Source organism: Mixophyes fleayi, chromosome 8, assembly GCF_038048845.1.
Source record: "Mixophyes fleayi isolate aMixFle1 chromosome 8, aMixFle1.hap1, whole genome shotgun sequence".
NCBI lineage: Eukaryota > Metazoa > Chordata > Amphibia > Anura > Limnodynastidae > Mixophyes > Mixophyes fleayi.
Window position 1 is genome coordinate 66,432,408 of NC_134409.1, and position 19,210 is coordinate 66,451,617.

Genomic DNA, 19,210 nt, shown 5'->3' on the forward strand with positions numbered 1-19,210 from the left:
TTTTGCCATTAATGTCAAATGGCCTATACATTCAATGGGCTTTCCAGTATGTGCACTACATGTAGAACCCCTACCGCTCTGAATGGAACAATCTCAGATAATAATCAGGCAACATGACCCCGTCTACAAATCAACCTTCTTTACCATACAATGTGAAAGTCCCTCATTGCTCCTTCCACTGCTGTGATGGTACTTGCTTCTTAATGATCAATTTCACAAACATCCGTAGAATACCCGGGTATGGTTAAATTTATGCGAAGGCACGGATTGTACGGAGACCCCATATAAATTTACATTTATACAGTCCCAGCCCCCAATATATGGTGTCTGCATTCAGCAAGGATAAATGGGTTATGCCTGGAGAAATCTATGATTCCTGCATTGAACCCTTTGTAAATAATGTAATGCCCATTTTATGACAATGCATGGCTCATCACACCTTTGTAAATAGAACAGCAGCAAGAAACATCTGAAAATTTGCCACGTGTCAGAGAGCATTGTTCTCATTTATCGCTCCAATTTAGTTTACTGTGTACAAGGGTAATCTCAGGATATTTCCTTAAATGCCAGGAGACATTTAGTACCAATATAGATGACCACATGTATGTATTTTTAAATTTTTGAAGTACTACCAAAATGCTGACATTTGTACTGTTTCACATCACCAGTGACATTTATTTTTAGTTACAATATGCAAATGCATTCTCTTAAAAACTCCCAGCTGTCTTTGCATTATAGCAGTGTTCTACATTTTATTTTTTTATTTTTTTATGAGCCCACACATTGACGCAACGCTTGGTAGCTAAAATCAGTTTACATTCTGCCTTAAAGTCTATTCCAATAAAGGTTGTTATGGTAACATCTAATTCATGACTAGTTATCAGCAACATCCCCAACTATATAGCAGGTCCCCAGAAGTGGAATTAAGGCTTTAACAGCATAGACTAGTGTTTCATCACATACTGTGAAAAGGAGATCTACAGATCAAATGATCACAAATAGGGTGCCTGGATGTAGGAAGGACAAGTGTGGCAGATGATGTTCAGGTCGCAGGGTGATGTTATGTGGTATTTTGGGTGTCTGAAAGAAGGGAGGGGGAGTGTGGCAATTAAAAGACAAAACAGACTAAATAATTGAAGAAAAGTCCGATTAAGTTTTTATTTTTTTTAAACATTTTATTTTTGCAGATTCAAACAATACAAAACATTAGGAATCTAGTATAGCAAAGTAACATATCAAAATCAACAATACAAGATATATCAGCATTAACATATGAGTATCGGATGGCTCCGGTTTTTATGTAAGGAGGAAGGGTAAGGGAGAGAAGGGAAAAGGGACGGTGTGGATAGAGCCGTGGAGAAAGAAAGAAGTGGGAGAGGAAGGTCCGTATCTATTAACACATCTGTGGAAGGAGAGGAGTTTCTCTTAGGTTAGATGAAGAGAGAACGAAAGCTGAAGAAAGATAATCACAGGGACCAAATTTTATCAAAGGATTTAGAGGAGTTGTTGAAAATGCTGGTTATAAAATACCATACGCTGAATGTGCCAAACCCGATTAAAGTTTGGATGGTAGGAGGGTTCCAGTCAGCGACGAGTTGGCATGTGGCTGCTGTAAGAATATGTCAAATGAGTTTGTTTTGGTGACGTGTAGCCCCAGGTATTCCTAACGGGAGTAGAAAATGTTTAGGTTTCATGGGGACAGTGATCTGTAGTATAGCAGTTATCAAGTTAGTCAGTTCGGACCAGAAGAAAGACAGTTTCGGCCAACTCCACCATATGTGAAGGAACATCCTTTCCTGGGTACAGTCTCTCCAGCATCGGACCAAAGCATCGGGTAGCATTTTTTTAAGGCAGGTAGGCACGTAGTACCATCAGTATAAAATTTTGTAAACATTTTCTTTAATTTTCGCACAAATAGAGCTATAAGCAGCACTCTCACGAATCTCACACCACTCTTCAGCATCAAGTGCCTCCCCAAAGTCCTTTTCCCAGGCCAGTTCATGAGGGTCATTCTGGTCCTGCCTAGTCAGGGTAAGTTCTGAGTAGAGGATTGATATTAAACCTGCCGTAGAGAATTGACAAAGACAGAGGAATTCAAAAGAGGTGAGTGGGCAGGCAGAGAGTCTGTATTTGGTTGTATTGTGAAAATTGCAAATTTGTAAATATTGGTAAAAGAATTTAGTAGAGACTACAATGGCATTCTGGAGATCAGAGAATTGAGGGAAGGGGTCAGTATGGGTGAGGTCATTCAAAAATCTGACACCTCGAGAATGCCATGCTGCAAACATGGCAGGCGTGAGGCCTGGGGGGGGGGATGAAGTCCGTGGGATTGAAGAGTGGAATATCCGAAGAGAGTTGAGGAGACAGGGCATATTTCTGAGAGACCTAGTCCCAAATTGTCAAAGAATGAGCATAAAAAGATAGTAGCGCTTAAAGTCAGGAATGCCTAGACCTCCACCCTGTGGGGACCGCTGTAGAACCTTCAGGCGAATTCGAGGATGTTTACCTGACCAGATAAATCGGAAGATTGTGAATTGGAGAAATTTAAACACATAGGAAGGGACAAAGACAGGGAGTGTCTGAAATAGTTAGAGAAGCCTAGGGAGAATGTTCATTTTGATTGTGTTAATGCGACCTATTCAGGAGATGAGACAGCGGGACCATATGGTTAGATCGGATTTAATGTGGGAGAGTATGGCTTGAAAAAGTTGGTGATATCATTTAGTAATGTAGATTCAAAAAGGTATTTTATTTTTTGAAGTCGCCAATTAAACGGAAAGATTTGTTCTAGGCGAGATTTATCTGGTCTGGATATGTAAATGACCAGGACCTCCGTTTTGTCCAGGTTGATCTTTTAACCCAAAAAAATTAAGTTCAGCCAGAAGGGAGGGGAGAGAAGTAGTTGGATTGGCCAAGAAGAGTAAAACATCATCGGCATAGAGTGCCAGTTTGTGCTCCATAGAAGCCACTTGAATGCCGGAAATCTGTTGGTTGGTACGAAACCTGGCAGCCAAAACCTCTATCATAAGGGCGAAAATGAGCGGTGAGACGGGGTACCCCTGTTACATGTCATTTGAAATCCCAAACCACTCTGAAGTAATGTCATTAGCGGAGACCATGGCCGATGGGGATCTATACAAGGCTAATTGTCCATTCAGAAATCTGCCAGAGAAGCCCATCAACTCGAGGACACCATCCTCAAATCACCAAGAGATGTGGTCCAATGATTTTTCAGTGTCTAATGCCATAATCAAGGAGGAGATTTCACCAGCGTGGATAGAATGCATCAAGTCGATGATCTTCCTGGTGTAAACTGGAACCTGTCTACCTGGAATGAAACCGATCTGGTCGAGATGAATAAGGGAAGGCAAGGGTGGATTCAATCTATTGACTAGCATTTTTGCGTAAAGCTGCAGATCTACATTAAGCAGCGATATTGGCATGTAGCTGGCACATAAGGTATGGTCCTTTCCAGGTTTTGAGATCACCGTGATGTTCGCTCGGGTGGTAGCAGGATCAAAGGAGGCAAGTCTTATGAATGCTTGTGAGGATACCACCCTTATCTGGGATGGCAGTTACCCTCTGTGGGATTCAACTCAATTGGGTAGACCAGAATATATCCAAAATAAGACTTTATTATGACAGCACAAAACGTTCACAAGTTACAGGGTAAATGGTAGCATGTATCCTCTAGCAGCCTCTTGCAGTCAGCACTCCAAAGTAATAATCTCTGTCTCTTTCAGAGTCTTATCATCCCGCAATATTACCACTACCGATTAGCAAAACAGTTATGGTGTCGCCCAGCCTGGGTTACTGGCTCTCACTGACCCTGTCCTGGTAGGGTTACCTCCAGCGGCACCACGATGCCTGGCCGAGTCCTTTTCACTGATGTCTTGTACACCAGGATCCTCCAAGCTAGAATAGCTCCCTTGACATTCTGCTCTCCCTATATTCTTCCCTGTATACACAGGAAGTAGGGTCAAATGTCTCAAACCTTCCCTTACAGCAGGGACACTTTAGCTGCTAGACATACTCTACCTGTTACCTTGATTATACAATAGAATGGCTTAACTCAATTAGCTATTTTGGCTGGATACACTAAACATGGGTTTACAATATTACAGCAGGGAATGACACTGCACATTACATGAAACAATAAGACTTTTGACACATTGTATCAGCAGTGTTACGCCATCTGAATCTGCGATACATTTTGCTACAATAACTTTTATACTGATACATTTCCCAATGCTATTTCACCCAATATATTACTGAGGAGGCACATTGCATATCATTTAGAAGTTCTAACCTCATTACCTCTCAGATTACCTGTTGACCTAGCTAATGAACATGGGCTGCCAGCTAGTTAACTCAGACATTGTTCTGATTATAAACCAGGGGCCTAATTTATTAAGGATCTTAACTTGAGGAACTTCTTATTTCAGTCTCCTGGATAAAACCATGTTACAATGCAAGGGGTGCAAATTAGTATTCAGTTTTGCACATAAGTCAAATACTGCCTGTTTCTTTTTCATGTAGCTCACAAATATCGACTTTAAATTTCAGTGTACAAATAAGCTATCAGGTATTTGTGTGCTACGTGAAACAGGCAGTATTTAACTTATGTGCAAAACTGAATACTAATTTGCACCCCTTGCATTGTAACATGGTTTTGTCCAGGAGACTGAAATAAGAAGTTTCTCAAGTTAAGATCCTTAATGAAATCAGGCCCCAAATCTAAGCTGCACCTCATAACAATGGACATTTGAGACAAATGGTAATTACATTAGCTAACACTAGCAAAATGACTGTTGCTGTCCTGTTATTTTCACACAGTATGGCAATATTCTTTATATTTATACCACATACAATATTGCAGGTAATAGTAGGGCAAAATGTACCTAATAACATGAAATAATAATAATACACTGATGCTCTAGTGTATATACTTACTCTGGGCCAATGATTAAAAAGTACATTAAACCGCGAGAAACGGGTGATGAATACAAAGATCTCAGTCTAGTAGCACCCCGTTTTATCACAATACCAAAGAAATATCATCAACAATCTTAAGATAACAAAAATGGCAGAAACAATTGAGGTGGCTATATGATTGTCAACCAGGGTTTATTTTATTTTAAGAAGGGAAATGAGGAAGAAATAAAAGGAGGTGTGTTTCAAAATACTATATGCATTTCACAACAGCAAAGAGAGAGGACTTAGGATTTCCAGTTCGCCACAAGCAATCAAGTGGTGTCAATAATTTGAATTGGTGCTTTATGGCATCATTGGGGGCGGGGGTTGGTCAAAGGGAGTAAATAGTACTTGAGCATGAACGACAGAGAGGATCAGGCTTCTGAGTGCAAACCAGTAGCTAAATAATTTGGCACATGGCCACCAAATATGTAAAAAGGTACAGCGTTATAGACAATTCCTCTAGCATCTATCAGAAGAATCAGGGCAAATTTGACACAATCTGGTGGGGACATTGCACAAACGATATAATAATTGATAGGCACTCAATAGTCATGCACATAAAGCTGGATGCGGTGCACTTCCAGATCTTAGACCATTTCCTCTCTGTGCCGATATTAGTTTCCCATGCTTGTTCATGAGGGTCACCTATGGGGGGGGGGAAAGTTTGCTTGATTGATCGGATGATGATTTTTAGTTAAGAAAACAGATTTTGGAGATGCCATCTAAATGAAAATTGAGATTCTAAACAGGATTTGGGTGTAGGAATGAGATAGAAGTCCAAAACTTCTCACTTTTATGTGTTAATCTTGCACCAAAAAAGGGAACCATAAGTTTCCATTTCTGTCAGAAGAATTGAGAGAGAATTTGCAGTTGGGCAACTGTGAGGAGAATATTATTGGCGTATAACGCAATCTTATTTTCAAGTTTAGCTAAGTTAATGCCAAGATTATTATTAGAGTGTATGCCTTGAGTAAGAGGCTCTAGGACTAGGCAAAGATGAGGGGGGAGAGGGGGCAGCCTTGCCTCATCATACTAGTAATTTATAATGGATCTGAGGAGACACCATTTGCCAGTCGGTTGGCTGGAAATTGTTACAGGACTAATGGAAGTAAGAGGGCGATGGAAGGAGGAGGGCGATGGAAGGAGGAGGGCGATGGAAGGAGGAGGGCGATGGTCCCAGGTTTTCAGGATTTTCCAGGTGCACAATAAAAGTTCTCTTCTCGGTCCATACTATTCAATTTTCATGAATCATTCTCATTCTCTGGCATTTATAAGTTAATATTTTTTTTTCTAAAATTAGCACTCAGGATAAAACATACAATCATATTTAGTGGAAATACAATGTTGATGGGTTGTAGTGTGATTTGTTTATATGCAAACCAAATCGATGTACCCAATAGCAAGTTTTAAAGGAGGGCCTGGCAGTGTCGTCCTCCCTCACAAGGGTTTCTCTACACAGGTGCCAGCCTGTACGCATGCAGAGTATGGCCCTGAGAGTGTAGGCGATCACTCCCACCAACCTCACACCTCCAGGTCCTGTTGGCTGCCTCCCTTACAGTAGTGACAGTTCCACCATTGCATACTGTATGTTTGCATGGTAAAAACTGCTGCCATTCTATGTGTATTTTATGGGTGTCCAGATTTGTTAAGCAGAATATTTTTACTTTCATAATAATAGCTGATTTTTGTTCAGAAGTCACCTTTAAAATAAAGTATTCAATCTGTCAATAATACTGGAGTTATATGGGCATTACATAGCCAATTTTAGACAAATCAAAATACTTTTCTGAACTGTAGTTTCTCCACTTCACTTCATGTACAGCGGTTGCACAATGAATTAGGAATTTTTAACTTTTCTGTATTTTTAAAGGTTTATAACTCAGGTAGATTGTACATTGTTAAAGGCACAATGAGAAAGGAGAAATGCATTGAGCTTGTTAACGGTCATCTTATCCCCCAGATAAGAGAGTGGTTTCCGAGAAACAATGGAATATTCATACAAAATGGGGCGCCGTGCCATACAACAAAGTTTTACAAGAAACTAAAAAATTCCTAGTTCATTGTCCAACCATTGTATATCTCCCAGTTAATACAGAAAATAGACAATGCTGTAGAGAGTTGTGGGAATATTGAGGTAATTTTCAGAGAGTGGAGCAGTAGTTCAGAGGTAGAGACACAGAATCGCCGTCCACAGTGGCAGGAAAAAGCTGTGGGGGACAGGTAACTATAATTTTAATTTCTTTGAACCCCCAGTTTGCTAAGGACAAGACCTTACCACTGAATGGGTTAACTAGTGCAAAAAATTTTCTGCGATAAGTGGCAATTAAAAAATATTTTCTCCAGATTGGGGGAAAAATTATAAATTGGCCAGACAGAAGCGTCGGCACGAGAGAGAGACAGACAGGGCAGGTGCACTTTGAGTTTTCTTATTTTGTCTCTCACACCACTGACAGGAAATAAGAAGGTGTGTTCAGTATAACAGGATAGGTACTGACAAAATAATTGCATTACTTAAATAAAATATAGTAATTAGAAGACTTGCTACCATGAAAGTACAGGGGCGCACGGAGGATTGTCGAGGGGGGGGGGGGGTTTCTCCCCGCCGACCCCAAAAAAAAAAAACGAGAGAGAGCTCCGTTTCGCCAGCGCTGTCCTATACAGCAGCCGCGGCGCTGTCTAAGAAGCGTCTGCGGCGGTGCTGTATACAATACAGTACCGTCGCGGACGCTTCTTTGACAGCGCCGCGGCTGCTGTATAGGACAGTGGCCACTTAGTTAGCGCAGGGGGGGGTTTCTAGAGACTCAGAAACCCCCCCTGCGTGCGCCACTGAGTAGGAATATTACCTATACAAAATACAATAAGGTGGGGCATTCTCCCTTTTGAGAGTATATTAACAGGTCACAGCTCTGATTAGAAATTAAAATATCTTTTGAGAATTCAATTTTTATCTATTCAAAACCCCAGCTGAGTTAAAAAGCAGTTTCGCATTTGGAAAAACTATCAGCAGTTCTGTAATCCATGTTCAGCTGTTTCCTTATGAGGCATGAGTTTGTGTGGAGAGGGAAAGGCAGGTTGTTTACAAATACGTTACATAAACCCATACTTGCCTACTCTCTTTTAATGTCCGGAAGGTTCCAAACTTTGGGGAGTCCTCCCACACCCCAAAAGAGCAGGCACTCTCATGGGCTTAATGACAAGATTTGCGTCATTAAGCCCTGTCGCACAATGCAGCGAATCGTGACAGGGGGCAGGGCTATGGTGACAATTGTGTCACTATGCCTCCCTCCCACACTTTCCAGCTAAACTCCCTCTGGGTCTCCTGGAGAGGAGAAATCAAATGTTGGAAAGTATACATAAACCACAAAAAGCAAACCTACATGTTAAAAGGTACTATTATCACCAATAAATGCAGCCATGTTACAGCCCTGAAAAATAAATAGCACTTCAAATACGTAGTTTAGGAAGAGGAATGCACCGGTTGTGGAATGGTGGCACATTGAGGCATTTAAATTTATTTAATTTTTTTTTTATTTATTTTTTTAAAAAAACACCTACTTTGTACAAGTTGTGTTCAAAACAGTACAGTGTGATATGTTCTAACATGACAATGACCCGAAACATACAGCACAAGCCACGTTGGAGTGGCTTACCACCAAAAAGATTAATATCCTGAAGTTTCCTATTCAAAGGCCAAATTCAATCCAACTGAGCATTTCTGGCACCATTTAAAAATTGCTGTCCACCAACGATCACCATCCAACCTGATGGAGCTTGAACAATTTTGCCAAGAAGAATGGACTAAAATTCCAGTGTCTAGATGTGCAAAACTGATAGATATTTACCAAAATATAACTGCTGACAAAGACGGTTCTATCATGTATTAATGCTGGGGGTCGGGGGGTTAAATACTAATTCAATCATTTTTGTTCAGTTTCTTCTTCTTAAATTTGGACAAATCGTTGGATTCAAATTTTTTTTGCCACGTTATCAAGAACTTTGTGTTGATGAGTGGGAATAAATTTCAAATAACTCCATCATGGTACCATGTTGTAACACAGCAAAATGTGAAAATGTCAAATGGAAGGTGGGGGTGAATACCTTTTACAGCCAGGTTATTTTGTAGTCAATGGATTGACTTCACCTTTAGGTGCATTAAAATCAACCTTAGGGAAAAGGTGTCTGAAAGGTTGACAAAGATTTTCTTTTATTAAATAGCCCCTGTAACTGTGGTTTGTCCTTTTCCTCTTTTGAACTTCTGTGCTGCATGGAATCTGGCGACAACATGTTTACATGGTGTATAATCATTATATAACATTTTACCATAGTCCAAGATTCCTAGAATACACACAGAGGCGGAAGACAGACTGTATGAAGAAATTGGAGCACCCAGAGGAAACCCATGCAAAACACCACATAGATAGGACACTGGTCAGACTGACCGATCACATGACCCTAGCACTGTGAGGCAACAAGGCAAACCAGGGTGTCACCATGATTTCACTTAGATAGAAAGGGAACATGATGCATATACACATGTGCTACCAAAACAATTTTAGTTACCATTTTTTATATTGTGTACATATTGTTTTCGTTGATGTATTTGCATTCTATAATCTGATCATAGTCTGATCTGTGAACAGACGGCTTTTTAATATGCCAGACATTATTCCACATGACACTGGCGTCATAGGTTTGATTGCCTTTTCATGCAAGGGTCATGCTGCATCTTAAGATTCATGTCAGTCTCTCAGCACACATAGTAAATGTTTACCGCTTTATTTTGTTTTTGGATGGCTGCCAAGGAGACGTGGGCTTTACAGAGATCTGTATTCATTTCTAAAAATAGCCTTCTCCCTAATTTACCATCCTGTTTAGTGTATGATTTGCTGAATACAGGATGAAATAAAGTTAACTACCGCGCTCAGAAGAAAATGGCTCAAGGTTACTCAATAAACTCTTAATAGACATTATTGGTAAAGTGAATTTCCGTAATGTAATAGAACATAAAATGATTCACTCCCACCCTTATTACAGTTGTTACAATCATAGAACAGGAGACTGTTCAGTATCTTTACTGTGTTCAGTTAAGCCCTGAATATTGATATAACCAGTAGGCCACTGTGTTGCGCACATACATACATATACACATAGCTAACTCTCAATCAGGTCTTACAAAAAATATTCAATTCAGGTATTTTGATCTTTAATTTTATTATTTAAAAATGGGTATACTACAGTCTAGAAATAGTACAGCACACCTCGCTGGCAGACTAATCAAACTGCTTAGACTCATTCAACGCAGCAACGAAATGTCTGTTTACCAATAATAATAAAGTTCTTGCTGAGTTCCTTAGTTCTAAAAAAAGAGAACAGCAGCAAGAGGAAACTGTCACTTTATTGGCAAGAAAAACAATATAAAAAAAAATCATTTATAATGCTTGGGTTGGCAGCCTGCATATATTACAAATAGAGCCCTAAAGATAACATTTTCCCTGATACATGAATTATCTCAAACTGAAAGCACCTAGAGGGTAAGGATCATGTGCAATAACACTAGCCAACCATGCTGCAATCCTGCTACCTGGCCCCAAAGCAGAACAGCAGGATCACTGTCTAATTCAGCAACATGAGTGGATTGCACTTGGGCTGAGTGGTCGCTTTGCTGTGTACTGGTATTGTGGTCGCAACATAACCTTGCACACAGACCAATAGAGGCAAGCCAGAATTTTTCAACATGGCGGATAATGACCCTATCTATTTCAATAGGATCATTATTAGGCATTGGTCATTTTGGAGGCACGAGTGTGGTAGTGTCGACTAACTGCAACAGAATTATACAAAGCATCATGCACTTGCTAAATTACCTCCCATCTAGGACCTCCAGGTGGGGAGATTATTAAAGTTGGCAAGTGTGTTTTAAATTATTATTAAAATCTCACTGATACAGCTGAGCTATACTCAACTGCTTTGGCGATACTGGCCTGGAGGGACAAAAATCAATGTATCGCTTTGCCAGGCCATTCTCAAGGGATATTGTGGGCAACACAGTGGCTGAGTGGCTAGCACTTCTACCTCATAGCACTGGGGTCATGAGTTTGATTCCTGACCATGGCCTTATCTGTGTGGAGTTTGTATGTTCTCCCCATGCTTGCGTGGGTTTCCTCCGGGTGCTCTGGTTTCCTCCCACATTCCAAAAACATACTAGTAGGTTAATTGGCTGCTATCAAATTGAACCTAGTCTTTCTCTGTCTGTGTGTGTATGTATGTTAGGGAATTTAGACTGTAAGCTTCAATGGGGCAGGGACTGATGTGAGCGAGTTCTCTGTACACGCTGCGGAATTAGTAGCGCTATATGAATAGTTGCTGATGAGGATTGTGTTTTATACCATTTTATAGAGTGATTGTTTAATGGTGAAGTAAACAAAACTAATAAAACTAATAATTTGGTAGCCAAATCAAGTAACTTCTTTGTCCAGTAACACATAAAGGTCAGCACTTTGTAAAAGACCAAACTAGTATTTCAAGAATTAATGATATATAACAGCACGTCATTATACAGGAAGAAAACAGATTTTGCCTACACACCGAGCGGCAAGTTAGAGCTGTATTTTAGAACACACATATTTCACAATGTTCTAGTAGAGAGAGTAATCTTAAAATTGGCCATCAACTGGGGCACTATTTTCATTTTATCTTTAACTTTAACAATCCTTAGTAAACGCAGGAAACTACATTATCCTACATAGGGAACCATAACAAACTACATTGTTGCAATTCAGAATTAGTATATTGTTTGTTCTGCAGAGGTAAAATTATGGGTCAGCTGGTGTCGTTTTAAATAATTGGGGAAAAAAGGGTAACTGTCCTGGTCCCATAAACAGAGGCAGTACAAACTTGGAAAAGCCGAGACTAGGAAAGAGACAATTCCTTTAACAATTGCATTTGTAGTAATCCTATTTTAAGACCTGGATAAAAGGAAGAAACGCCTCAGTTCAAAGCTGAGAACAAGACGATTTCTCCCTTTGAAACCACTCAGCTCATCTATATAACTGAAAGTTAAGCAAAGTAACAGCATCGACATTTGCAAAGCTACATCCTGCAGTTGTAAATGGCCAATTGCAAGTGTAAGACATCTTTAGTACATTAAAATGTTAATACACTTCGCGGACCATCAAATTTTCCATTGTTGGATGCAATTTGGACAGTTTATAACTAACTTGCTAACACCAACATCTAACATACCTGACTATAAGCTGCTTCATCATCTAATCTTAGAGTTGTTTCCATGGATTTACTTACAGTCCTGTTTTGTAGATTTCCCTTTCATACTCACTGGCAGCCCTTACAATGGGTTAACTTCATAATTCAAACAGAGTAGAGACAGGAAAAGGCAGACTCTTGGGGGTAATTTATAAGGCTGTGAGAATCCGGCGGTTTTGAAAAGTGGAGATGTTGCCTATAGCAACCAATCCGATTCTAGCTATCATTTTGTAGACTTTACTAAATAACAATATCTGATTGGTTGCTATAGGCAACATCTCCACTTTCAAACCCGCAGCTTGATAAATTTACCCCCTGCAGTGTATATAAAATGGCTACTGTGACAGGATGAACTTCCTATACTACCGTGTCTGTGCTGTTGCTGGTGATCGGATGGGCTTGCCTTGCCACAATCCCCTTTATTTATCCCAAAATGCGCCACTCCAGCCGCAGTAGGAGGGGGCCTGCTGCCACGACTAGGCTCCATCACCGGCACATAGGACCACTTCCTTATGGGTAACTCTCGCTGCTAGGGTACACTCCTGCTGGGCACCTTGGGCTGGTTCCCCTGACCTCTTGCGTTCAGATCAGGGTTGCTGTGGATAGTTCTCTCTGGCCTATCACACTGGCCAGAGATGCAGGTAGTGGGCAGAGTGCTGGTACTGGAATACTGGGTTTAGACCTCAGAACAGCCGGATAATGGATTAGGTTGGTCTAATCTGCAGGACACAGGAACTGCCGCATGTATGTAGGTGTCAAAGCAGGATTTTGAAGCAGTAATGTTTTATTAGCTCAAGTGTCCTAATAAGGACAGTTATATACACTAGTTTAAGGTACGAGTGATCTCCAGAAGTACAGATGAAATACTACTACTACATTACATGGTCAAAGAGTCCACTGCACATAAATCAGCCTGGAGGGGTTTAACACCTGTTTACATTGCTGCTAGCGGCACCACAACGTCTGAGGTTCTATATTGAATGGTTACCAGGATAGAACATTTTCTCTAATCTTGCTTTCAACGCAATTTAACTTGCAAAATTCACATTAATCTGTGATCACTTACATCCTAAGTCTTACACACATAGGAAGTATAATTACCCCTCCGATGCTTTCAGGTTTGCAGATGTGTTTGTCACTCAGTGGTGAAAAGGGCCAATTAACAGGAGAATATCTGTCTCCAGAAAGTTGCAAAAACACATCAACTCCACATGTGATTTTCTATAGAAACGTTACAAAACCCAGACAGGACATACTGTCTCAGAAATTGGTACACGGTCTCAAAAATCAGTACATTTGCAATGATATTGGCACACCGTGCTAATAATATATTTATACAATAAGTTATTTATAAGTGATCCAGCCAAAGCTATTCTCAACTTTTTTTTTTATTTATTTTTTACAGTAGATATAGCTACATTTTTTTGTTGTGAGCCTACTTATTTTCCGGCGTACCGGAGTGTCCCTGTGGCACATTAGTTCAGTGCAAGAAAAGTTTATGTTTAAACTTCCCTGGGACACTTCTTGTCTATCTCAGATAATAACATCAGGGCATTCGTTATAACAGAAGGTCGAAAGCAGCAGCACAGTTTCTCTTTCATTCCTATGTGGACTCTAGCCCTGCATAAGAATATTAGATGCATGTGTTCTACTAGGAACTGTATTTGCCAACTTCAGTAGCTGGAGAATCAAAAACGCGTGCACCCATGTCACCCGAAGCATACACAACATCATTTCTGTGTCATCCCAGTCTAGAACACAGACTTTAATGTTTGCTGCATGCAGATACTTAGGTCTGCATGGTTTATTCCATGAGAGGAACTACTGGAAACAAAAATCCTGCAGCCATGTCACCGGAGTCTACCCCCAAAAAGATGAGACACCCATCCTAGGCAAGTCCCTGCTTAGGGTTGTTTCTACATTAATAGGGATTATTTAGTTAGTTGCACGTTATTCTTCCTCAGTACCCTTCGTAGCCTGTTCAAGGGAAGAAAAGCAGCAAGTCTCAACTCTTTGGAGCATGTGATAATCCTTAACCAAATAATTATATTGCAGGTTTCTGCACAGCTTGGGCCCCTCAACCTAATATTGATGCTGTGCAACTTCCTGGGAAAAATTAACTGGATTAGGAAGTTAATGAAGAATATACTTCTCACTAGAGAAATATTGAAGTCAAATAATTGGATAAAGTCGTTTTAAATTAATATCAGTTGTCAAAGTTTCCTGTGCAATTGCGAGTAGTACGCAATGGTGTACAAAGGTTAAATATGAAATCACATAGGAAAACACAGTAAATACATCTACATTCACACCTACATTTGTGAATAGTTCAATTTTAATAAAGTATCCAAATCACATTCTATTATTAAGACTTAGGGATTTTATTACACAAAGGTAAACTTACATTAAAGATATTTATGGTACAGGTCATAACAAATGTATGGTGTTTGGTCTTATCTTAACCCACATTTCAGCAGCAGGAATCTGGTATCATCATATGATTAGTACAAGATTAATACTCAAAAAAAACTCTGTTAATGGGCTAGTTTAAACCAGATTTTTGGCGGTTCCCTGAGGCAAGGCACGTACACAGCTGTTGGAGCGAGTTCCCCCACCTCTGGAGAAGCATTGTTTGAACTGACCTGTATTGTACTAGACTATCTGAAACCCTGAACCAATGAAGAACGATATTAGTGTTATCTTTGTGTATATTGTGACATCATGACTTTTTCTTCAACCCAAACTCTATAACACTAGGTCACTGGCACAGTAACAACCTCTCTCACCACAGACTTCAGGATTGATGAGCCGTTACTGGATTTAGTGCGCACGCATATATTACGGTTATACTTTGTTATGTTTTGCTATTGAATCTTTGTGTTTTGGAACCAAGCTGATTGTATTGGATCCAATCCCTTGCCACTGGACAGAAGAAGCAACACTTCAAAGAAGCACATAGTTATTGGTCTGGGAAACAATATTGTACACTAGAGGTGCTCAAACTCAGTCCTCAAGAGCTACCAACAGTTCATGGTTTAAGGATTTCTGTAATTATTCATGGCAAAGTTAATCTATTTTTCTGGATCTGTAATTATCCTGCTTGTTTATACAGATAAAAATTTTGCCAATTCTTTTAAGCAGTAAAAATACACCCTTGTATCAAACTTTTGTACCACCTTGGAATCTTAGTATGGTCTTTGAACAACTAATATATCAGATCCCTTTACACCTTTATGAGATATATCCCTCAAATGGCTCACACTTAATGTACTGTTTCCTGTAGCAATCACATCTACTCATTGGGTTTCGGAACTACATTTATATGAACAAAGTGATATTAAGAACTAAACCTATTTTTTTTTACTTCAAGTAGTTTCTACTTTCCATATCAAGAGATCATACAACTATCATCTATCTGTCCACAACCTAGTAATGAAAAAGAGCAATTGTATACTGTAGATCTTGGTAGAGCTTTCTAGGTTCATCTTCCCAGAAAAATTAACTCAGGAAGACGTAAAAAGCTATTTGTCCCTCTACAAGGTTCCAGTAAAAGGATATGCTCCTTTTAAACTTACTCTGGCAGTATGAATTACATATGTCATTACACAGGCTTATAAAAGGGGAATGGCCAAGAAGTGTCTGAAACACTAAAGATACATTCTACAAAGACAATGGCAACTTCATGGGCATGCGATGCTCAGGATTCAGTGCATAATCTCTGTAAAGCAACTGGATAGTCATCTATTCACACCTTTTTCAGGCGTTCTCTTTTGATTTTTAATATCCTCTTCTAATGCACAGTTTGTAAGGAATAAAAGTTCAAATATGCAGTGTTGTTGTTCTTAAGCCAAACCTATTTGATTACTGCTTTGATGCATCCCATTGTAAGGGCTGCCAGGGAGTATTAAAAGGAAATAAGAGAATTAAAACCTCTTGTGTTCTGTTTAGGTTTCTTAGGACAGCTTGGGAAGTGTATCAGAGACACCAGGGGGTAAATGTATGAAGCCCCGGGTTCTTCAACACCCGCAAGATTGGTGTCTTCGGCGTTTAAATTTAAAGCGGCGCTGCCTTGTAAAGGGAAGTTTCTCTTTACAAGGCAGTGCCGCTTTAAATTTAAACGCCGAAGACGCCGAACTCGCGGGTGTTGAAGAACCCGGAGCTTCATACATTTACCCCCAGGAGGAGGAAGAAACGACCTTAGATATACCCTGCACAAGCATTCCTTTCCTTGAATAAGGAGTCTAAACCATTGTAACACTTGCCCTGCAGTATTTCAAAGAAATTAATTTAACTGCGAGTATAATCCTCTCATTTTCTTATATTATTACCACATTGGACAGCGATAGAATATTTTTGCACTGTTATGTTCCCAAGTAATACAGTTGTACATGATTTAATAAGCAGTTTATTTCAGGTGGAGAATTATGAGATAGTGTTGAGATTCTTTATGTGCATATCCCTGCTTTTATAATGTTCTTTTACTAGTTTGATTAATGCTTTATCAGTGTGTTGAATTATATTTATTTTCAACGGCAATAATTCTAAGCCATAATCCGCCTAGCAGTTGATAACTTTTACCTTTAACATTATTTCACTTACCAAAAGTTATCTTACCACTATAAAATAAAGACACGAGACACTTATTTGGTGAAGTCAAAAAATGTATTGAAGATTAAATTTAATCAAAGTGGTGAAAAATAACAGCAAGACCAATTAGCTTTCAGCCATATCCATGAACTGTAAACTTATTGACCTAAATATTGCGGTGGAGCCCACCTCTACCACTTTTTGGATCATCAGCTGAGTCCCACCCAAGCAGTGCCCCATAACTCCCCAAGGGGTAGTAACTAATTGAACTTCCCTGTTGGGGGAGAGTGTCCAACACGCTAACCGACTGTGTCATTATGGCCGCTGATTGACCTTTCAGGACAAAAAAACAAAACAAAAAAACAGGGCAACAAACACAGCAGACAAACAAAACAAAGGGCCTGGGTTGGTGGGCAACTTTTCAGAAGGCAAAAGAAATCCAACTGCCACTAACCCCCTTTATAAGTCTCCCCTAGCATAGCCCTACCCTAAGCCCTAAACCCGATTGGCTAATTATTCCTAACCATTCAATGCTAAGTTTTAACTCTTGCTAAGCTCAAAACATTTTCTTTAATATAAAACAAACTTGACATTTATTCTATTTTGAGCCACTTCGTGCCCTCTGTTATTCATCCCAACACTCCTAAAATTCTACTTTATGTGGCCTGATAATTAGAACACTGTCATCTGTGTTTTTTTTTATATAATCCTAGCCCTTAGCCCATATCTCAAATCCTAGCATAACTTAGAAGGGCAGAAAAATATCATTACCAGGTGGCCATGCACAAGAAGCCCAAATACTATAACAAAAAGTAGTATATTGTACACCACACAAAAAAGGGTTTAGATTGTAATAGTTAATATTTCAGGTAAGCAGAAGACAACATTACACAAAAACTCAAGTCAATAATAAACACGTACAGCAGGATCCCATAATCATACCTCAACATTTAGAAACCCGAAATAGGGACAAAATGAACCAGCCCTGTTTCACCCACAAAACAGGCAAATTTAGGCAAAAGTACGCCCACGTTAATGCTAAACCCCACCGCATTTGCGGCCTACAAGTCAGGACCATTGGGAGGTATACCCTAAGTGTCCTCTATCTTTGTATGGAGGATTTCAAGACCAGAAGTAATAGTGTGCCAACTACCAAAGCACATGAAGACTGTAGACCAACAGATGACCACATGGCCTTCTCAGTCTTTACATTAAAATTAAACATGAGGCCTCAGTCTGGGTGTCAGTGAACGTGCAATAGATAAGAAGCATTTCAATCAGTAAGCGGGTTAGCATCTTTACTTACATAGCACAGATTACATGTACTCACTGCTCAAAGACAATTAAGAAAGCCAAGGATAAAAGGATGAGCTGCACACATGATTTACAGGATAAATTACATCCAGTGACAGAACACAATCATCTAGCAGTACCATAATTTTAAATATTGCTACTAAAATAGCAGCTTGGTCATAAGAACACTTCAATTTCTGTAAAATTTCAAGAAACAACACAACAGAGAAGCAGACAGAACTTAATATTGTTCCGTATTGCAGACCACGAGATGTACTGAGCCATAGACAGCACAGACAATACACTAGTTACTGAATAGAGTATTTGTTATGAAAAAAAAACAAATAATTTATGGGTGTTGATCAATATAAATCAATCAACTTATTATTTACATAAATAGCAGTGTAAAATTCTTCCAATTTATAGAGAAATAAAACAGCAGCAGAAAATGACAGGTTGGGTGATGTTTAGACAAGATGGGACACTGGAAAGCAATCATCGCAAGGTCCCCTATGCAGAGAATACTTGACCAGTGGCTTTTTTCATCCATATTGCGCAGCCCAATTGCCAGTCACATTGCACCTAGTACTTTACACTTACATAACGTATCCATTGCACAGAAGCCCCATTTGTATTTCCTCCACTAATGCAGCTTTAGAAACAGACTGTTTTCTGCATTAAAATGTGATCACCACCCCTACCCAAAAGTTGATCTCCGTGCCTCACAGAACTGGCCTTCCTTTATGCTAACTGAACCAGGGCTGACTGCATATTCTATTTCAGCTAATTCCAAGCTCAACTCCTGTTCAGTAAACACCTAGTAGGACATGGTCTGGAGGCATGTACATTATAATCAGGCCTCGACAAATCTGACCAAAATTAAGTCAAATCAAAAAACGAATAGCAGCTGTTTGGTAGACATCTTCGGTGCTTAGCATGACATCCCGGGCCATGATTGGTGCCAAGCACACTAATATGAGATATATTTGCTGCCAATTAATTATGTTTCATACCATTTATTGCTCATCCTATTAAGATACACCTAAGGCTACATTTTATTTCCTCAGATGCTAAAAGTCTATAAAATGTGTTT

At 39.6% G+C, this 19,210-nt stretch overlaps 1 protein-coding gene across 1 annotated transcript in view; it reads right to left on the minus strand.

Moving 5' to 3' along the window:
- Positions 1 to 19,210, minus strand: part of C8H1orf21 (chromosome 8 C1orf21 homolog) — a 102,613-nt gene that overhangs the window by 55,131 nt on the left and 28,272 nt on the right. The window lies entirely within an intron of this gene.